Raw genomic sequence first — 18,299 nt, forward strand, 5'->3', positions numbered from 1 at the left:
GTAGGGAACAGTTCAACTCTGTATAGCAGGGTGTCACAGAACAGACTGTATAGCAGGTGAACAGTTCAACTCTGTATAGCAGGGTGTTACAGGACTGTAGGGAACAGTTCACCTCTGTATAGCAGGGTGTCACAGGACTGTAGGGAACAGTTCATCTCTGTATAGCAGGGTGTCACAGGACTGTAGGAACAGTTCACCTCTGTATAGCAGTGTCAGGACTGTAGGGAACAGTTCAACTCTGTATAGCAGGGTGTCACAGGACTGTAGGTGAAACCATTCATACAGGTATAGTACCATAAGACATACATCTATTTCTGCATCCCATATGGCACCCTATTCCCTACATAGTGCACTACTTTTGGCCAGGCCTGCATAGGGGCACCCTATTCCTACATAGTGCACTACTTTTGGCCAGTTCCCCATAGGGCTCTATATAGGGAAAGTTGCCCTTGAACATGAATCACAACATGAAGGGTTCAAGTGGGATTTTGTCCCATTCCTAAACCATTCTAGAGTTGCTATTGGCTTCAGATCAGAAGGCTACATCCCAACGTTGACATGACATCCCAGAGGAGAGGAGGAAGGGAACATCCCAGAGAGGACGGAGGAGAGGAGAAGAGGAAGGGAACATCCCAGAGAGGACAGAGGAGATGAGGAAGGGAACATCCCAGAGAGAGGACGGGAGGAGAGGAGGAAGGGAACATCCCAGAGAGGACGGAGGAGATGAGGAAGGGAACATCCCAGAGAGGACGGAGGAGAGGAGGAAGGGAACATCCCAGAGAGGACGGAGGAGAGGATGAGGAAGGGAACATCCCAGAGAGAGGACGGAGGAGATGAGGAAGGGAACATCCCAGAGAGGACGGAGGAGAGGAGATGAGGAAGGGAACATCCCAGAGAGGACGGAGGAGAGGAGGAAGGGAACATCCCAGAGGAGGAGAAGAGGAAGGGAACATCCCAGAGAGGACGGAGGAGAGGAGATGAGGAAGGGAACATCCAGAGAGGACAGAGGAGAGGAGGAAGGGAACATCCCAGAGAGGGGAGGAGAGGAGGAAGGGAACATCCCAGAGAGGACGGAGGAGAGGAGGAAGGGAACATCCCAGAGAGGAACATCCACGGAGGAGAGGAGAGGAAGGGAACATCCCAGAGAGGACGGAGGAGAGGAGATGAGGAAGGGAACATCCCAGAGAGGACAGAGGAGAGGAGGAAGGGAACATCCAGAGAGGACAGAGGAGAGGAGAGGAAGGGAACATCCCAGAGAGGACAGAGGAGAGGAGGAAGGAACATCCCAGAGAGGAGAGGAGAGGAGGAAGGGAACATCCCAGAGAGGACAGAGGAGAGGAGGAAGGGAACATCCCAGAGAGGACAGAGGAGAGGAGGAAGGGAACATCCCAGAGAGGACAGAGGAGAGGAGGAAGGGAACATCCCAGAGAGGACAGAGGAGAGGAGGAAGGGAACATCCCAGAGAGGACAGAGGAGAGGAGGAAGGGAACATCCCAGAGAGGACAGAGGAGATGAGGAAGGGAACATCCCAGAGAGGACAGAGGAGAGGAGGAAGGGAACATCCCAGAGAGGACAGAGGAGAGGAGGAAGGGAACATCCCAGAGAGGACAGAGGAGAGGAGGAAGGGAACATCCCAGAGAGGACAGAGGAGATGAGGAAGGGAACATCCCAGAGAGGACGGAGGAGAGGAGAAGAGGAAGGGAACATCCCAGAGAGGACAGAGGAGAGGAGGAAGGGAACATCCCAGAGAGGACGGAGGAGATGAGGAAGGGAGGACGGAGGAGATGAGGGAAGGGAACATCCCAGAGGACGGAGGAGATGAGGAAGGGAACATCCCAGAGAGGACGGAGGAGATGAGGAAGGGAACATCCCAGAGAGGACGGAGGAGGAGGAGATGAGGAAGGGAACATCCCAGAGGATGGAGGAGATGAGGAAGGGAAGAGGACGGAGGAGGAGGGGGAACATCCCATAGAGGATGGAGGAGAAGAGGAAGGGAACATCCCATAGAGGATGGAGGAGATGAGGAAGGGAACATCCCATAGAGGATGGAGGAGATGAAGGGAAGGAACATCCCAGAGAGGACGGAGGAGAGGAGGAAGGGAACATTAATAAATAAATGCACCTGCTCTGTTTGATTGTCTCTCTCTCTCTGGACGAGGGACAGCAACAAGATGCAGAGTGTTTCTGAACCACTACCAAACACGACACTGTTCTGGGTGACCATCAACATGAGGCTGCAGGGCAGTTAGGAACTAATGGAAAACTGTTGAACAGAAACTAAACAGAGGAAACTCACCAACACAGACAGATCCTGCCAGTGTGTAGATAAACGAGGTCCATCCTAGCAGAGATGATAGAAAAACTGTTGTTTTGGACTGGCATTGATAATGCATTTTGTTACCTCATTAACAAGTTAACTGTCACAGTATACAATAACAATCACCACATTTATAAAGCCTCATATTGTAAATGATGTGACTTGGTGGGCGAGTCTGACCACTTGGTATACCGACGTCTTGCCATGTGAGCTGTGGGCCATAACACTGAGATGGTCTCATATCTAATCCACCATAGGGCCCTGTAATACGATGACGGGGAGCCATCCATTCAACGCACCAACACTGACTGTGTGCACGCACGCACGCACGCACGACGCGCACGCACGCGCGCACGCGCACGCACGCACGCACGCACACGCACGCACGCACGCACGCACACACACACACACACACACGCACGCACGCGCACGCACGCACGCACGCACACACACACACAAAGTAATGGACTACTTAACGTCTTACGTATGGTATAATGTGACCATTCAACACAGCACCACTGACTCCATAGCAACCACACAGCACCAGACTCCATAGCAACCACACAGCACCACTGACTCCATAGCAACCACACAGCACCAGACTCCATAGCAACCACACAGCACCACTGACTCCATAGCAACCACACACACTGACTCACTGACTCCATAGCAACCACACAGCACCAGACTCCATAGAGAACAGGCAGGGTGACCATGGAAACCAAGCCAGTTGTATAAACTTTAGAAGACTCCCAACCCTGGAGGACTTCTGTTTGTCACAGACAGTAGATAGTAACTTTGTCCCACCACAAACCAACGTCAGGTACAGGACAGTTCCCACAATGAGAAAGCGGTGTCATACACACCACACAGCACTTAGCTAGGGTTTGAGTTGAAAGGTTCTGCTAACTTTACTGAAAAGGTCAACAGATTTAGTGCCAGATTGTGGATGAATGGAGCACACAGAACAATATCGCTACAGTAGACCAAGCTCTGGTCCATGGTGTTACATGCAGCTAGAGCTTTCTTCAAGGAGCAGGTAACACCCTGGACCAGAGCCACAGAAGGCCTATTCAGTAAAGATGTTTTTACCTGAAGGAACTGGTTGTACATGCTTGGCTCCTCCATCCAGCTTCAAGTCCAGATACAGCGTTGGAGTCCTGGTGAAGATTTTTGACTGGACAAAAAAAGGACAAGACATTTATAGTATTTCATTGACCCCCAACATTCAGGCAGCACCCCTTTAACACCTCGCACCCTGATCTGTTGGTGTTACCTTTACCTCTCCTCTTTTAACACCTAGCACCCTGATCTGTTGGTGTTACCTTTACCTCTCCCTCTTTTAACACCTAGCACCCTGATCTGTTGGTGTTACCTTTACCTCTCCCTCTTTAACACCTAGCACCCTGATCTGTTGGTGTTACTTTACCTTCCCTCTTTTAACACCTAGCACCCTGATCTGTTGGTGTTACCTTTACCTCTCCCTCTTTTAACACCTAGCACCCTGATCTGTTGGTGTTACCTCTTTGAACACCTAGCACCCTGATCCTCTCCCTCTTTAACACCTAGCACCCTGATCTGTTGGTGTTACCTTTACCTCTCCCTCTTTTAACACCTAGCACCCTGATCTGTTGGTGTTACCTTTACCTCTCCTCTTTTAACACCTAGCACCCTGATCTGTTGGTGTTACCTTTACCTCTCCTCTTTTAACACCTAGCACCCTGATCTGTTGGTGTTACCTTTACCTCTCCCTTTTTTAACACCTAGCACCCTGATCTGTTGGTGTTACCTTTACCTCTCCCTCTTTTAACACCTAGCACCCTGATCTGTTGGTGTTACCTTTACCTTCCCTCTTTTTTAACACCTAGCACCCTGATCTGTTGGTGTTACCTTTACCTCTCCCCTCTTTTAACACCTAGCACCCTGATCTGTTGGTGTTACCTTTACCTCTCCTCTTTTAACACCTAGCACCCTGATCTGTTGGTGTTACCTTTACCTCTCCCTCTTTTAACACCTAGCACCCTGATCTGTTGGTGTTACCTTTACCTCTCCCTCTTTTAACACCTAGCACCCTGATCTGTTGGTGTTACCTTTACCTCTCCCTCTTTTAACACCTAGCACCCTGATCTGTTGGTGTTACCTTTACCTCTCCTCTTTTAACACCTAGCACCCTGATCTGTTGGTGTTACCTTTACCTCTCCCTCTTTTAACACCTAGCACCTGATCTGTTGGTGTTACCTTTACCTCTCCTCTTTTAACACCTAGCACCCTGATCTGTTGGTGTTACCTTTACCTCTCCTCTTTTAACACCTAGCACCCTGATCTGTTAGTGTTACCTTTACCTCTCCCTCTTTAACACCTAGCACCCTGATCTGTTGGTGTTACCTTTACCTCTCCCTCTTTTAACACCTAGCACCCTGATCTGTTGGTGTTACCTTTACCTCTCCCTCTTTTAACACCTAGCACCCTGATCTGTTGGTGTTACCTTTACCTCTCCCTCTTTTAACACCTAGCACCCTGATCTGTTAGTGTTCCCAGCCTCTTGAGCCTCTTTTAACACCTAGCACCCTGATCTGTTGGTGTTACCTTTACCTCTCCCTCTTTTAACACCTAGCACCTGATCTGTTTGTTGGAAGACCACCAGCCTTGAGCCTCTCCCAGACCAGCCCTTGATGGGAAGACCAGACCAGCCCTACTGTGATGGAAGACCAGACCAGCCCTACTGTGATGGAAGACCAGACCAGCCCTACTGTGATGGAAGACAGACCAGATCTGTAATTTTCCAGACCAGCCCTACTGTGATGGAAGACCAGACCAGCCCTACTGTGATGGAAGACCAGACCAGCCCTACTGTGATGGACCAGACCAGCTCTACTGTGATGGAAGACCAGACCAGCCCTACTGTGATGGAAGACTAGACAGCCCTACTGTGATGGAAGACCAGACCAGCCCTACTGTGATGGAAGACCAGACCAGCCCTACTGTGATGGAAGACCAGACCAGACCAGCCCTACTGTGATAGAAGACCAGACCAATGGAAGACCAGACCAGCCCTACTGTAATGGAAGACTAGACCAGCCCTACTGTGATGGAAGACCAGACCAGCCCTACTGTGAGGGAAGACCAGACCAGCAGACCCTACTGTGATGGAAGACCTAGACCAGCCCTACTGTGATGGAAGACCAGACCAGCCCTACTGTGATAGAAGACCAGACCAGCTCTACTGTGAGGGAAGACCAGACCAGCCCTACTGTGATGGAAGACCAGACCAGCCCTACTGTAATGGAAGACTAGACCAGCCCTACTGTGATGGAAGACCAGACCAGCCCTACTGTGAGGAAGACCAGACCAGCCCTACTGTGATGGAAGACCAGACCAGCTCTACTGTGAGGGAAGACCAGCCCTACTGTGATGGAAGACCAGACCAGCCCTACTGTAATGGAAGACTGCCCTACTGTGATGGAAGACCAGACCAGCCCTACTGTGAGGGAAGACCAGACCAGCCCTACTGTGATGGAAGACCAGACCAGCCCTACTGTGATGGAAGACCAGACCAGCCCTACTGTAATGGAAGACAGACCAGCCCTACTGTGAAGACCAGCCCTACTGTAATGGGAAGAGCCCTACTGTGATGGAAGACCAGACCAGCCCTATCTGTGATGGAAGACAGACCAGCCCTACTGTAATGGAAGACCAGACCAGCCCTACTGTGATGGAAGACAGACCAGCCCTACTGTGATGGAAGACCAGACCAGCCCTACTGTGATGGAAGACCAGACCAGCCCTACTGTGATGGAAGACCAGACCAGCCCTACTGTGATGGAAGACCAGACCAGCCCTACTGTGATGGAAGACCAGACCAGCCCTACTGTGATGGAAGACCAGACCAGCCCTACTGTGATGGAAGACCAGACCAGCCCTACTGTGATGGAAGACCAGACCAGCCCTACTGTGATGGAAGACCAGACCAGCCCTACTGTGATGGAAGACCAGACCAGCCCTACTGATGGAAGACCAGACCAGCCCTACTGTGATGGAAGACCAGACCAGCCCTACTGTGATGGAAGACCAGACCAGCCCTACTGTAATGAAGACAGACCATACTGTGATGGAAGTTAGCCCTACTGTGATGGAAGACCAGACCAGCCCTACTGTGATGGAAGACTAGACCAGCCCTACTGTGATGGAAGACTAGACCAGCCCTACTGTGATAGCCCTACTGGATGGAAGACTAGACCAGCCCTACTGTGATGGAAGACTAGACCAGCCCTACTGTGATGGAAGACCAGACCAGCCCTACTGTGATGGAAGACCAGACCAGCCCTACTGTGATGGAAGACCAGACCAGCCCACTGTGATGGAAGACTAGACCAGCCCCTGTGATGGAAGACCAGACCAGCTGTGATGGAAGACCAGACCAGCCCTACTGTGATGGAAGACTGTGAGGGAAGACCAGCCCTACTGTGATGGAAGACCAGACCAGCCCTACTGTGATGGAAGACCAGACCAGCCCTACTGTGATGGAAGACCAGACCAGCTCTACTGTGATGGAAGACCAGACCAGCCCTACTGTGATGGAAGACCAGACCAGCCCTACTGTGATGGAAGACCAGACCAGCCCTACTGTGATGAAGACCAGACCACTACTGTGATAGAAGACCCAGCCCTACTGTGATGGAAGACCAGACCAGCCCTACTGTGATGGGAATGGAAGACTAGACCAGCCCTACTGTGATGGAAGACCAGACCAGCCCTACTGTGATGGAAGACTAGACCAGCCCTACTGTGATGGAAGACCAGACCAGCCCTACTGTGATGGAAGACCAGACCAGCCCTACTGTGATGGAAGACCAGACCAGCCCTACTGTGATAGAAGACCAGACCAGCCCTACTGTGATGGAAGACCAGACCAGCCCTACTGTGATGAAGAAGACCAGACCAGCCCTACTGTGATGGAAGACCAGACCAGCCCTGTCTGTCAGGACAGGCCAAACCCAGGACTGACCAGACCAGCCTACTGTGATGGACAGGCCAAACCCAGTCATTACTCTGTCTCCCTAGTCTGCGACAGGCCAAACCCAGTCATTACTCTGTCTCCCTGTCAGTCAGCGACAGCCAAACCAGACCAGCCCTACTGTCAGTCAGGGAAGGCCAAGACTGTCTCCCTGTCACCAGCGACAGGCCCTCCAGTCATTACTGTCACCTATCTGTCAGCGCAGTCATTACTCAGACCCCAGTCAGCGACAGGCCAAACCCAGTCATTACCTGTCTACTGTCAGTCAGCGACAGGCCAAACCTGGTCATTACTCTGTCTCCTGTCAGTCAGCAGAGGCCAAACCCTACTGTGATAAGACCAGACCAGCCCAACTGTGTGTTAGAAGTCTCCCAGTCAGTCAGCCTACAGGCCAAACCCAGACCAGCCCTACTGTCAGGACAGGCCAAACCAGTCATTACCAGTCTCCCTACTCAGATGGAAGACCACCTAGTGATAGAAGACCAGACCTGTCCCTGTCAGTCTGTGATGGCCAAACATTACTCAGCCCTACTGTCAGTCAGCGACAGGCCAGCCCTAGTCATTGATGAAGACTGTCAGTCAGGAGACAGGCAGCCCTACTGTCCCTGTCAGTCAGCGACAGGCCAAACCCTTACTCTGTTGGAAGACCAGTCAGCGACAGGCCAAACCCTCATTAATGTCTCCCTGTCAGTCCGACAGGCCAAACCCAGTCCCTCTACTGTCAGTCAGAGACAGGCCAAACCTTCATTACCTGTCTCCCTGTCAGTCAGCGACAGGCCAAACCCAGCCCTGTCCCTGTCAGTCAGGACAGGCCAAACCCAGCCCTGTCTCCCTGTCAGTCACGACAGCCAGCCCTATCTGTGTCAGTGGAAGGCCAAACCAGCAGTCTACCTGTCTGTGTCAGTCAGCGACCAGCCAAACCAGTCATTACTCTGTAACCCTGTCAGTCACAGGCCAAACCCAGTCCCTCCCTGTCAGTCAGACAGACCTGTCAGTCAGCAGGCCCCCAGTCATTACTCTGTCTCCCCTGTCAGTCAGCGATGGCCAAACCCATTCATTACTCTGTCCCCTGAGTCAGACAGGCCAAACCCAGTCATTACTCTGTCTCCCTGTCAGTCAGAGACAGGCCAAACCCAGTCATTACTCTGTCTGTCAGCGACAGGCCAAACCCAGTCATTACTCTGTCTCCTGTCAGTCAGCGACAGGCCAAACCCAGTCATTACTCTGATCTGTCAGTCAGCGACAGGCCAAACCCAGTCATCCTCTGTCTCCTGTCAGTCAGCGACAGCCACCCGACTGCTGCGACAGGCCAAACCCAGTCATTACTCTGTCTCCCTGTCAGTCAGCGACAGGCCAAACCCAGTCATTACTCTGTCCTGTCAGTCAGCGACAGGCCAAACCCAGTCTTACTCTGTCTCCCTGTCAGTCAGCGACAGGCCAAACCCAGTCATTACTCTGTCCCTGTCAGTCTGACAGGCCAAACCAGTCATTACTTGTCTCCCTGTCAGTCAGCGACAGGCCAAACCCTCATTACTCTGTCTCCTGTCAGTCAGCGACAGGCCAAACCAGTCATTACCTCTAACCCTGTCAGTTTAGGCCAAACCAGCACCTGTCTGTCAGTCAGCGACAGGCCAAACCCAGTCATTACTCTGTCTCCCTGTCAGTCAGCGACAGGCCAAACCCAGTCATTATCTGTCTCCTGTCAGTGCCAAACCTCATTACCTGTAGTCTTTTACACAAACCTAGTCTGATCAGTCAGCGACAGGCCAAACCCAGTCATTACTCTGTAACCCTGTCAGTCAGCGACAGGCCAAAAACCCAGTCATTACTCTGATCTGTCAGTCAGGACAGGCCAAACCCAGTCATTACTCTGTCCCTCTTTGTTAACAGGCCAAACCCAGTCATTACTCTGTCTCTGTCAGTCAGCGACAGGCCAAACCCAGTCATTACCTGTAACCCTTGTCAGTCAGCCAGCCACCCAGTGATACTGTTGTCAGTCAGCGACAGGCCAAACCCAGTTTACTCTGTCTCCCTGTCAGTCAGAGACAGGCCAAACCCAGTCATTACCTGTCTCCCTGTCAGTCAGCGACAGGCCCTCAGTTTTCTGTCCCCTGTCAGTCAGAGACAGGCCAAACCCAGTCATTACTCTGTCTCCCTGTCAGTCAGCGACAGGCCAAACCCAGTCATTACTCTGTCTCCCTGTCAGTCAGAGACAGGCCAAAACCCAGTCATTACTCTGTCTCTACTGTCAGTGGACAGGCCAAACCCAGTCATTACTCTGTCTCCCTGTCAGTCAGGACAGACCAAACCAGCCCTACTGTGATGGAAGACCAAACCAGTCATTACCCCCTGTCAGTCAGCGACAGGCCAAACCAGCCCTACTGTGATCAGTCAGACTAGGCCAAACCAGCCTGTCTCCCTGTCAGTAGACAGGCCAAACCAGCTCTCCCTGTCAGTCAGCGACAGACCAGACCAGTCATACTCTGTCCCTGTCAGTCAGCGACAGGCCAGACCAGCTGAGACATGCCAAACCCATGTCATTCTCCTGTCTAGTCAGTCAGCGACAGGCCAAACCCAGTCATTACTCTGTCTCCCCTCAATGGGCAGTCATTACTCTGTCTGACCTGTCAGTCAGACAGGCCAAACCCAGTCATTACTCTGTCTCCCTGTCAGTCAGCGACAGGCCATTACTCTGTCTCCCTGTCAGTCCAGTCATTACTCTGTCTCCCTGTCAGTCAGCGACAGGCCAAACCCAGTCATTACTCTGTCTCCCTGTCAGTCAGCGACAGGCCAAACCCAGTCATTACTCTGTCTCCCTGTCAGTCAGCGACAGGCCAAACCCAGTCATTACTCTGTCTCCCTGTCAGTCAGCGACAGGCCAAACCCAGTCATTACTCTGTCTCCCTGTCAGTCAGCGACAGGCCAAACCCAGTCATTACTCTGTCTCCCTGTCAGTCAGCGACAGGCCAAACCCAGTCATTACTCTGTCTCCCTGTCAGTCAGCGACAGGCCAAACCCAGTCATTACTCTGTCTCCCTGTCAGTCAGCGACAGGCCAAACCCAGTCATTACTCTGTCTCCCTGTCAGTCAGCGACAGGCCAAACCCAGTCATTACTCTGTCTCCCTGTCAGTCAGCGACAGGCCAAACCCAGTCATTACTCTGTAACCCTGTCAGTCAGCGACATGCCAAACCCATTCATTACTCTGTCTCCCTGTCAGTCAGTCGACAGGCCAAACCCAGTCATTACTCTGTCTCCTGTCAGTCAGCGACAGGCCAAACCCAGTCATTACTCTGTAACCCTGTCAGTCAGCGACAGGCCAAACCCAGTCATTACTCTGTCTCCCTGTCAGTCAGCGACAGGCCAAACCCAGTCATTACTCTGTCTCCCTGTCAGTCAGCGACAGGCCAAACCCAGTCATTACTCTGTCTCCCTGTCAGTCAGCGACAGGCCAAACCCAGTCATTACTCTGTCTCCCTGTCAGTCAGCGACAGGCCAAACCCAGTCATTACTCTGTCTCCCTGTCAGTCAGCGACAGGCCAAACCCAGTCATTACTCTGTCTCCCTGTCAGTCAGCGACAGGCCAAACCCAGTCATTACTCTGTCTCCCTGTCAGTCAGCGACAGGCCAAACCCAGTCATTACTCTGTCTCCCTGTCAGTCAGCGACAGGCCAAACCCAGTCATTACTCTGTTACTCTGTCTCCCCTGTCAGTCAGAGACAGGCCAAACCCAGTCATTACTCTGTCTCCCTGTCAGTCAGCGACAGGCCAAACCCAGTCATTACTCTGTCTCCCTGTCAGTCAGAGACAGGCCAAACCCAGTCATTACTCTGTCTCCCTGTCAGTCAGCGACAGGCCAAACCCAGTCATTACTCTGTCTCCCTGTCAGTCAGCGACAGGCCAAACCCAGTCATTACTCTGTAACCCTGTCAGTCAGCGACAGGCCAAACCCAGTCATTACTCTGTCTCCCTGTCAGTCAGCGACAGGCCAAACCCAGTCATTACTCTGTCTCCCTGTCAGTCAGCGACAGGCCAAACCCAGTCATTACTCTGTAACCCTGTCAGTCAGCGACAGGCCAAACCCAGTCATTACTCTGTCTCCCTGTCAGTCAGCGACAGGCCAAACCCAGTCATTACTCTGTCTCCCTGTCAGTCAGCGACAGGCCAAACCCAGTCATTACTCTGTCTCCCTGTCAGTCAGCGACAGGCCAAACCCAGTCATTACTCTGTCTCCCTGTCAGTCAGCGACAGGCCAAACCCAGTCATTACTCTGTCTCCCTGTCAGTCAGCGACAGGCCAAACCCAGTCATTACTCTACTCTGTCCCTGTCAGTCAGCGACAGGCCAAACCCAGTCATTACTCTGTCCCTGTCAGTCAGCGACAGGCCAAACCCAGTCATTACTCTGTCTCCCTGTCAGTCAGCGACAGGCCAAACCCAGTCATTACTCTGTAACCCTGTCAGTCAGCGACAGGCCAAACCCAGTCATTACTCTGTCTCCCTGTCAGTCAGCGACAGGCCAAACCCAGTCATTACTCTGTAACCCTGTCAGTCAGCGACAGGCCAAACCCAGTCATTACTCTGTCTCCCTGTCAGTCAGCGACAGGCCAAACCCAGTCATTACTCTGTCTCCCTGTCAGTCAGCGACAGGCCAAACCCAGTCATTACTCTGTCTCCCTGTCAGTCAGCGACAGGCCAAACCCAGTCATTACTCTGTCTCCCTGTCAGTCAGCGACAGGCCAAACCCAGTCATTACTCTGTCTCCCTGTCAGTCAGCGACAGGCCAAACCCAGTCATTACTCTGTCTCCCTGTCAGTCAGCGACAGGCCAAACCCAGTCATTACTCTGTCTCCCTGTCAGTCAGCGACAGGCCAAACCCAGTCATTACTCTGTCTCCCTGTCAGTCAGCGACAGGCCAAACCCAGTCATTACTCTGTAACCCTGTCAGTCAGAGACAGGCCAAACCCAGTCATTACTCTGTCTCCCTGTCAGTCAGCGACAGGCCAAACCCAGTCATTACTCTGTCTCCCTGTCAGTCAGCGACAGGCCAAACCCAGTCATTACTCTGTCTCCCTGTCAGTCAGCGACAGGCCAAACCCAGTCATTACTCTGTCTCCCTGTCAGTCAGCGACAGGCCAAACCCAGTCATTACTCTGTCTCCCTGTCAGTCAGCGACAGGCCAAACCCAGTCATTACTCTGTAACCCTGTCAGTCAGCGACAGGCCAAACCCAGTCATTACTCTGTCTCCCTGTCAGTCAGCGACAGGCCAAACCCAGTCATTACTCTGTCTCCCTGTCAGTCAGCGACAGGCCAAACCCAGTCATTACTCTGTCTCCCTGTCAGTCAGAGACAGCCAAACCCAGTCATTACTCTGTCTCCCTGGCCACAGGCCAAACCCAGTCATTACTCTGTAACCCTGTCAGTCAGCGACAGGCCAAACCCAGTCATTACTCTGTCTCCCTGTCAGTCAGCGACAGGCCAAACCCAGTCATTACTCTGTCTCCCTGTCAGTCAGCGACAGGCCAAACCCAGTCATTACTCTGTAACCCTGTCAGTCAGGCCGAGTCACTCTGGCCAAACCCAGTCATTACTCTGTAACCCTGTCAGTCAGCGACAGGCCAAACCCAGTCATTACTCTGTCTCCCTGTCAGTCAGCGACAGGCCAAACCCAGTCATTACTCTGTCTCCCTGTCAGTCAGCGACAGGCCAAACCCAGTCATTACTCTGTCTCCCTGTCAGTCAGCGACAGGCCAAACCCAGTCATTACTCTGTAACCCTGTCAGTCAGCGACAGGCCAAACCCAGTCATTACTCTGTCTCCCTGTCAGTCAGCGACAGGCCAAACCCAGTCATTACTCTGTCTCCCTGTCAGTCAGCGACAGGCCAAACCCAGTCATTACTCTGTAACCCTGTCAGTGTCATTACTCTGTCTCCCTGTCAGTCAGCGACAGGCCAAACCCAGTCATTACTCTGTCTCCTGTCAGTCAGCGACAGGCCAAACCCAGTCATTACTCTGTAACCCTGTCAGTCAGCGACAGGCCAAACCCAGTCATTACTCTGTCTCCCTGTCAGTCAGCGACAGGCCAAACCCAGTCATTCTCCCTCTGTAACCCTGTCAGTCAGCGACAGGCCAAACCCAGTCATTACTCTGTCTCCCTGTCAGTCAGCGACAGGCCAAACCCAGTCATTACTCTGTCTCCCTGTCAGTCAGCGACAGGCCAAACCCAGTCATTACTCTGTCTCCCTGTCAGTCAGCGACAGGCCAAACCCAGTCATTACTCTGTCTCCCTGTCAGTCAGCGACAGGCCAACTCTGTCTCCCTGTCAGTCAGTCATTACTCTGTCTCCCTGTCAGTCAGCGACAGGCCAAACCCAGTCATTACTCTGTCTCCCTGTCAGTCAGCGACAGGCCAAACCCAGTCATTACTCTGTCTCCCTGTCAGTCAGCGACAGGCCAAACCCAGTCATTACTCTGTCTCCCTGTCAGTCAGCGACAGGCCAAACCCAGTCATTACTCTGTAACCCTGTCAGTCAGCGACAGGCCAAACCCAGTCATTACTCTGTCTCCCTGTCAGTCAGCGACAGGCCAAACCCAGTCATTACTCTGTCTCCCTGTCAGTCAGCGACAGGCCAAACCCAGTCATTACTCTGTCAACCCTGTCAGTCAGCGACAGGCCAAACCCAGTCATTACTCTGTCTCCCTGTCAGTCAGCGACAGGCCAAACCCAGTCATTACTCTGTCTCCCTGTCAGTCAGCGACAGGCCAAACCCAGTCATTACTCTGTAACCCTGTCAGTCAGCGACAGGCCAAACCCAGTCATTACTCTGTCTCCCTGTCAGTCAGCGACAGGCCAAACCCAGTCATTACTCTGTCTCCCTGTCAGTCAGCGACAGGCCAAACCCAGTCATTACTCTGTCTCCCTGTCAGTCAGCGACAGGCCAAACCCAGTCATTACTCTGTAACTCTGTCTCCCTGTCAGTCAGCGACAGGCCAAACCCAGTCATTACTCTGTCTCCTGTCAGTCAGCGACAGGCCAAACCCAGTCATTACTCTGTCTCCCTGTCAGTCAGCGACAGGCCAAACCCAGTCATTACTCTGTCTCCCTGTCAGTCAGCGACAGGCCAAACCCAGTCATTACTCTGTCTCCCTGTCAGTCAGCGACAGGCCAAACCCAGTCATTACTCTGTCTCCCTGTCAGTCAGCGACAGGCCAAACCCAGTCATTACTCTGTCTCCCTGTCAGTCAGCGACAGGCCAAACCCAGTCATTACTCTGTAACCCTGTCAGTCAGCGACAGGCCAAACCCAGTCATTACTCTGTAACCCTGTCAGTCAGCGACAGGCCAAACCCAGTCATTACTCTGTCTCCCTGTCAGTCAGCGACAGGCCAAACCCAGTCATTACTCTGTCTCCCTGTCAGTCAGCGACAGGCCAAACCCAGTCATTACTCTGTAACCCTGTCAGTCAGCGACAGGCCAAACCCAGTCATTACTCTGTCTCCCTGTCAGTCAGCGACAGGCCAAACCCAGTCATTACTCTGTAACCCTGTCAGTCAGCGACAGGCCAAACCCAGTCATTACTCTGTCTCCCTGTCAGTCAGCGACAGGCCAAACCCAGTCATTACTCTGTCTCCCTGTCAGTCAGCGACAGGCCAAACCCAGTCATTACTCTGTAACCCTGTCAGTCAGCGACAGGCCAAACCCAGTCATTACTCTGTCTCCCTGTCAGTCAGCGACAGGCCAAACCCAGTCATTACTCTGTCTCCCTGTCAGTCAGCGACAGGCCAAACCCAGTCATTACTCTGTCTCCTGTCAGTCAGCGACAGGCCAAACAACCCAGTCATTACTCTGTCTCCCTGTCAGTCAGCGACAGGCCAAACCCAGTCATTACTCTGTCTCCCTCAGTCAGGTCTGTCTCCTGTCAGTCAGCGACAGGCCAAACCCAGTCATTACTCTGTCTCCCTGTCAGTCAGCGACAGGCCAAACCCAGTCATTACTCTGTAACCCTGTCAGTCAGCGACAGGCCAAACCCAGTCATTACTCTGTCTCCCTGTCAGTCAGCGACAGGCCAAACCCAGTCATTACTCTGTCTCCCTGTCAGTCAGCGACAGGCCAAACCCAGTCACTCTGTACTCTGTCTCTCCCTGTCAGTCAGCGACAGGCCAAACCCAGTCATTACTCTGTCTCCTGTCAGTCAGCGACAGGCCAAACCCAGTCATTACTCTGTAACCCTGTCAGTCAGCGACAGGCCAAACCCAGTCATTACTCTGTCTCCTGTCAGTCAGCGACAGGCCAGTCATTACTCTGTCTCCTGTCAGTCACTCTGTCTCCCTGTCAGTCAGCGACAGGCCAAACCCAGTCATTACTCTGTAACCTGTCAGTCAGCGACAGGCCAAACCCAGTCTGTCAGTCAGCGACAGGCCAAACCCAGTCATTACTCTGTCTCCCTGTCAGTCAGCGACAGGCCAAACCCAGTCATTACTCTGTCTCCCTGTCAGTCAGCGACAGGCCAAACCCAGTCATTACTCTGTAACCCTGTCAGTCAGCGACAGGCCAAACCCAGTCATTACTCTGTCTCCCTGTCAGTCAGCGACAGGCCAAACCCAGTCATTACTCTGTCTCCCTGTCAGTCAGCGACAGGCCAAACCCAGTCATTACTCTGTCTCCCTGTCAGTCAGCGACAGGCCAAACCCAGTCATTACTCTGTCTGTCCCTGTCAGTCAGCGACAGGCCAAACCCAGTCATTACTCTGTAACCCTGTCAGTCAGCGACAGGCCAAACCCAGTCATTACTCTGTCTCCCTGTCAGTCAGCGACAGGCCAAACCCAGTCATTACTCTGTCTCCCTGTCAGTCAGCGACAGGCCAAACCCAGTCATTACTCTGTAACCCTGTCAGTCAGCGACAGGCCAAACCCAGTCATTACTCTGTCTCCCTGTCAGTCAGCGACAGGCCAAACCCAGTCATTACTCTGTCTCCCTGTCAGTCAGCGACAGGCCAAACCCAGTCATTACTCTGTAACCCTGTCAGTCAGCGACAGGCCAAACCCAGTCATTACTCTGTCTCCCTGTCAGTCAGCGACAGGCCAAACCCAGTCATTACTCTGTCTCCCTGTCAGTCAGCGACAGGCCAAACCCAGTCATTACTCTGTAACCCTGTCAGTCAGCGACAGGCCAAACCCAGTCATTACTCTGTCTCCCTGTCAGTCAGCGACAGGCCAAACCCAGTCATTACTCTGTCTCCCTGTCAGTCAGCGACAGGCCAAACCCAGTCATTACTCATTACTCTTGATTAAGGTGTTAAAGTAGCTCTGTAAGTGTTAAACACTCATTGGTTTAGAAGAAACCCAGTGTTGGTGTTAATACCCAGTGTTGAACTCAAACCACGGCCATCATTATCATATTTCCCAGCATGCTCTACTGCAGTTAGATTTTTTTATTTAGAATTGTTTGTTTCAATATCTATGTTTTTGAATGTACATGGATTAATTACTTAAATATAAATAAACGTTTTTCTAAGCTAATCCAATCTGTTATATGGATTCATTGCACCCATTACTGAAATGGTTGATCCAGTTTAGATGATTAAGGTATTCTTCCGATCCCAGCAGTCATTCTGAATCAGGTTGCAGGTGAATAAAAATTCTAAATGTTGGATATCCCCACTCTGGCTGGATTCCAATAGGAATTACACATCACTTTGCAAGCCAGCATAATGTGATTTGCAGGCCTAAATTTTTCCTGTAAACCATGAGTTTCAGGCCACTTTATTAGGGTAAAACTAAGCCCTCAAAAATAAGGCTTTGTGAATGATGTGTTGTATTGTGTTAAATAATACAATTGTAATGATAACATAATCGCTTAGGATCTCACTTGGTGAAGGCCACAGGACAGAAAATGGATGAATGCATCAACCATAACTGTGTTTGAATACCCATACTAACATACTGTAAACTACATACTTAATGAGTATATATATACTACATAATATAAGTCTATTTTAGTATACTATAAACAAACGGTATCCTTTCAGTTGAGTGTTGTAGCGCTTCGCCTGTCTACCGGAAGTTGATGCTGTGTCACGAGTCCGACCGAGGGTCATTTCCCTTCCCGGGCGGGTGGCGCTCGGCGGTCGTCGTCACCGGCCTATTAGCTGCCACTGATTGTCTTTCCTCCCCCTCCTTGTATGTTTAGTGGTAGCACCTGTTTATGTATGATTAGTTTGTCTTTATTAGACAGCCGGCCCGCCTGGTTGTTGTGCGGGATTATTTCAGAGTAACCTTCGGCTCTGTTGTAGAGGTACGTGTTAGTGCCTGGTCGTGTTTTTTCCGTTGTACATTTTCATTCCCTGTGTTTGGGGACGTTACTATTGTGAGCACCCTGTGGTGCGTTGGTGCTATTAAAGACGCACAGCATTGAACTCTCTGTCTCCTGCGTTTGACTCCACACCCATGACACCCGGAGCATTACATGCTGCTGCTATGTAACTCCTTGCTAGTTTGTTAGCATAGATACATACATAGCTATCATCTTACGACTTCATTAACAATGTCCATTGAGAACGCACCAAGACTATACCACTTAGCTAAGCTAAGAATGACGTGAATAATCAAGTTAATAAATGTTGGGTAGGTAGTTAGATAGCATATAGTTAATATAATGGAAAGTTCAATGTATTAGTAGCCAACTAACTAGCTAACATACCAGTACATACAAGCAATTGTTATAATGATATGCGGTTCGTAAAGCTAGCGTAGCTAACAATTTGTAAGCCAGCATAACGTGTAACGTACCTTATTTGAAAAGTCACTACTTTATTACATTGCTCAACATTTCATTAACATTTGTCATAATTAGTTTAAAGCAATGAATTTGTACTAATACAGGCATGGGTCGTATAACTCAACAAGTCACTCGAAAGGCAAGGCACTCTGGGAAATAAGGCTTCCACACTAAGCAGTGTGTTCATTTAACACT

General features: G+C 51.5%; 1 long non-coding RNA gene across 6 annotated transcripts; it reads right to left on the bottom strand.

The window, feature by feature from the left end:
* Window positions 1–3,607: 3,607 nt before the first annotated feature.
* Window positions 3,608–4,935, bottom strand: LOC127923178 (uncharacterized). Of its 6 annotated transcripts, XR_008113559.1 has the most exons (8): window positions 4,878–4,935; window positions 4,677–4,826; window positions 4,481–4,530; window positions 4,282–4,431; window positions 4,081–4,130; window positions 3,883–3,932; window positions 3,764–3,813; window positions 3,608–3,666 (listed from the first exon to the last, which is right to left on the bottom strand). It is a non-coding gene; the product is annotated as an uncharacterized LOC127923178 (long non-coding RNA). The 6 variants fall into 6 exon arrangements; XR_008113557.1 differs by lacking the exon at window positions 4,081–4,130 and having other exon boundaries at window positions 4,878–4,929; XR_008113560.1 differs by lacking the exon at window positions 3,883–3,932 and having other exon boundaries at window positions 4,878–4,929.
* Between the last annotated feature and the right edge of the window lie 13,364 nt (window positions 4,936–18,299).

This window comes from Oncorhynchus keta, unplaced genomic scaffold (assembly GCF_023373465.1).
Source record: "Oncorhynchus keta strain PuntledgeMale-10-30-2019 unplaced genomic scaffold, Oket_V2 Un_contig_28682_pilon_pilon, whole genome shotgun sequence".
Classification (NCBI taxonomy): Eukaryota; Metazoa; Chordata; class Actinopteri; order Salmoniformes; family Salmonidae; genus Oncorhynchus; species Oncorhynchus keta.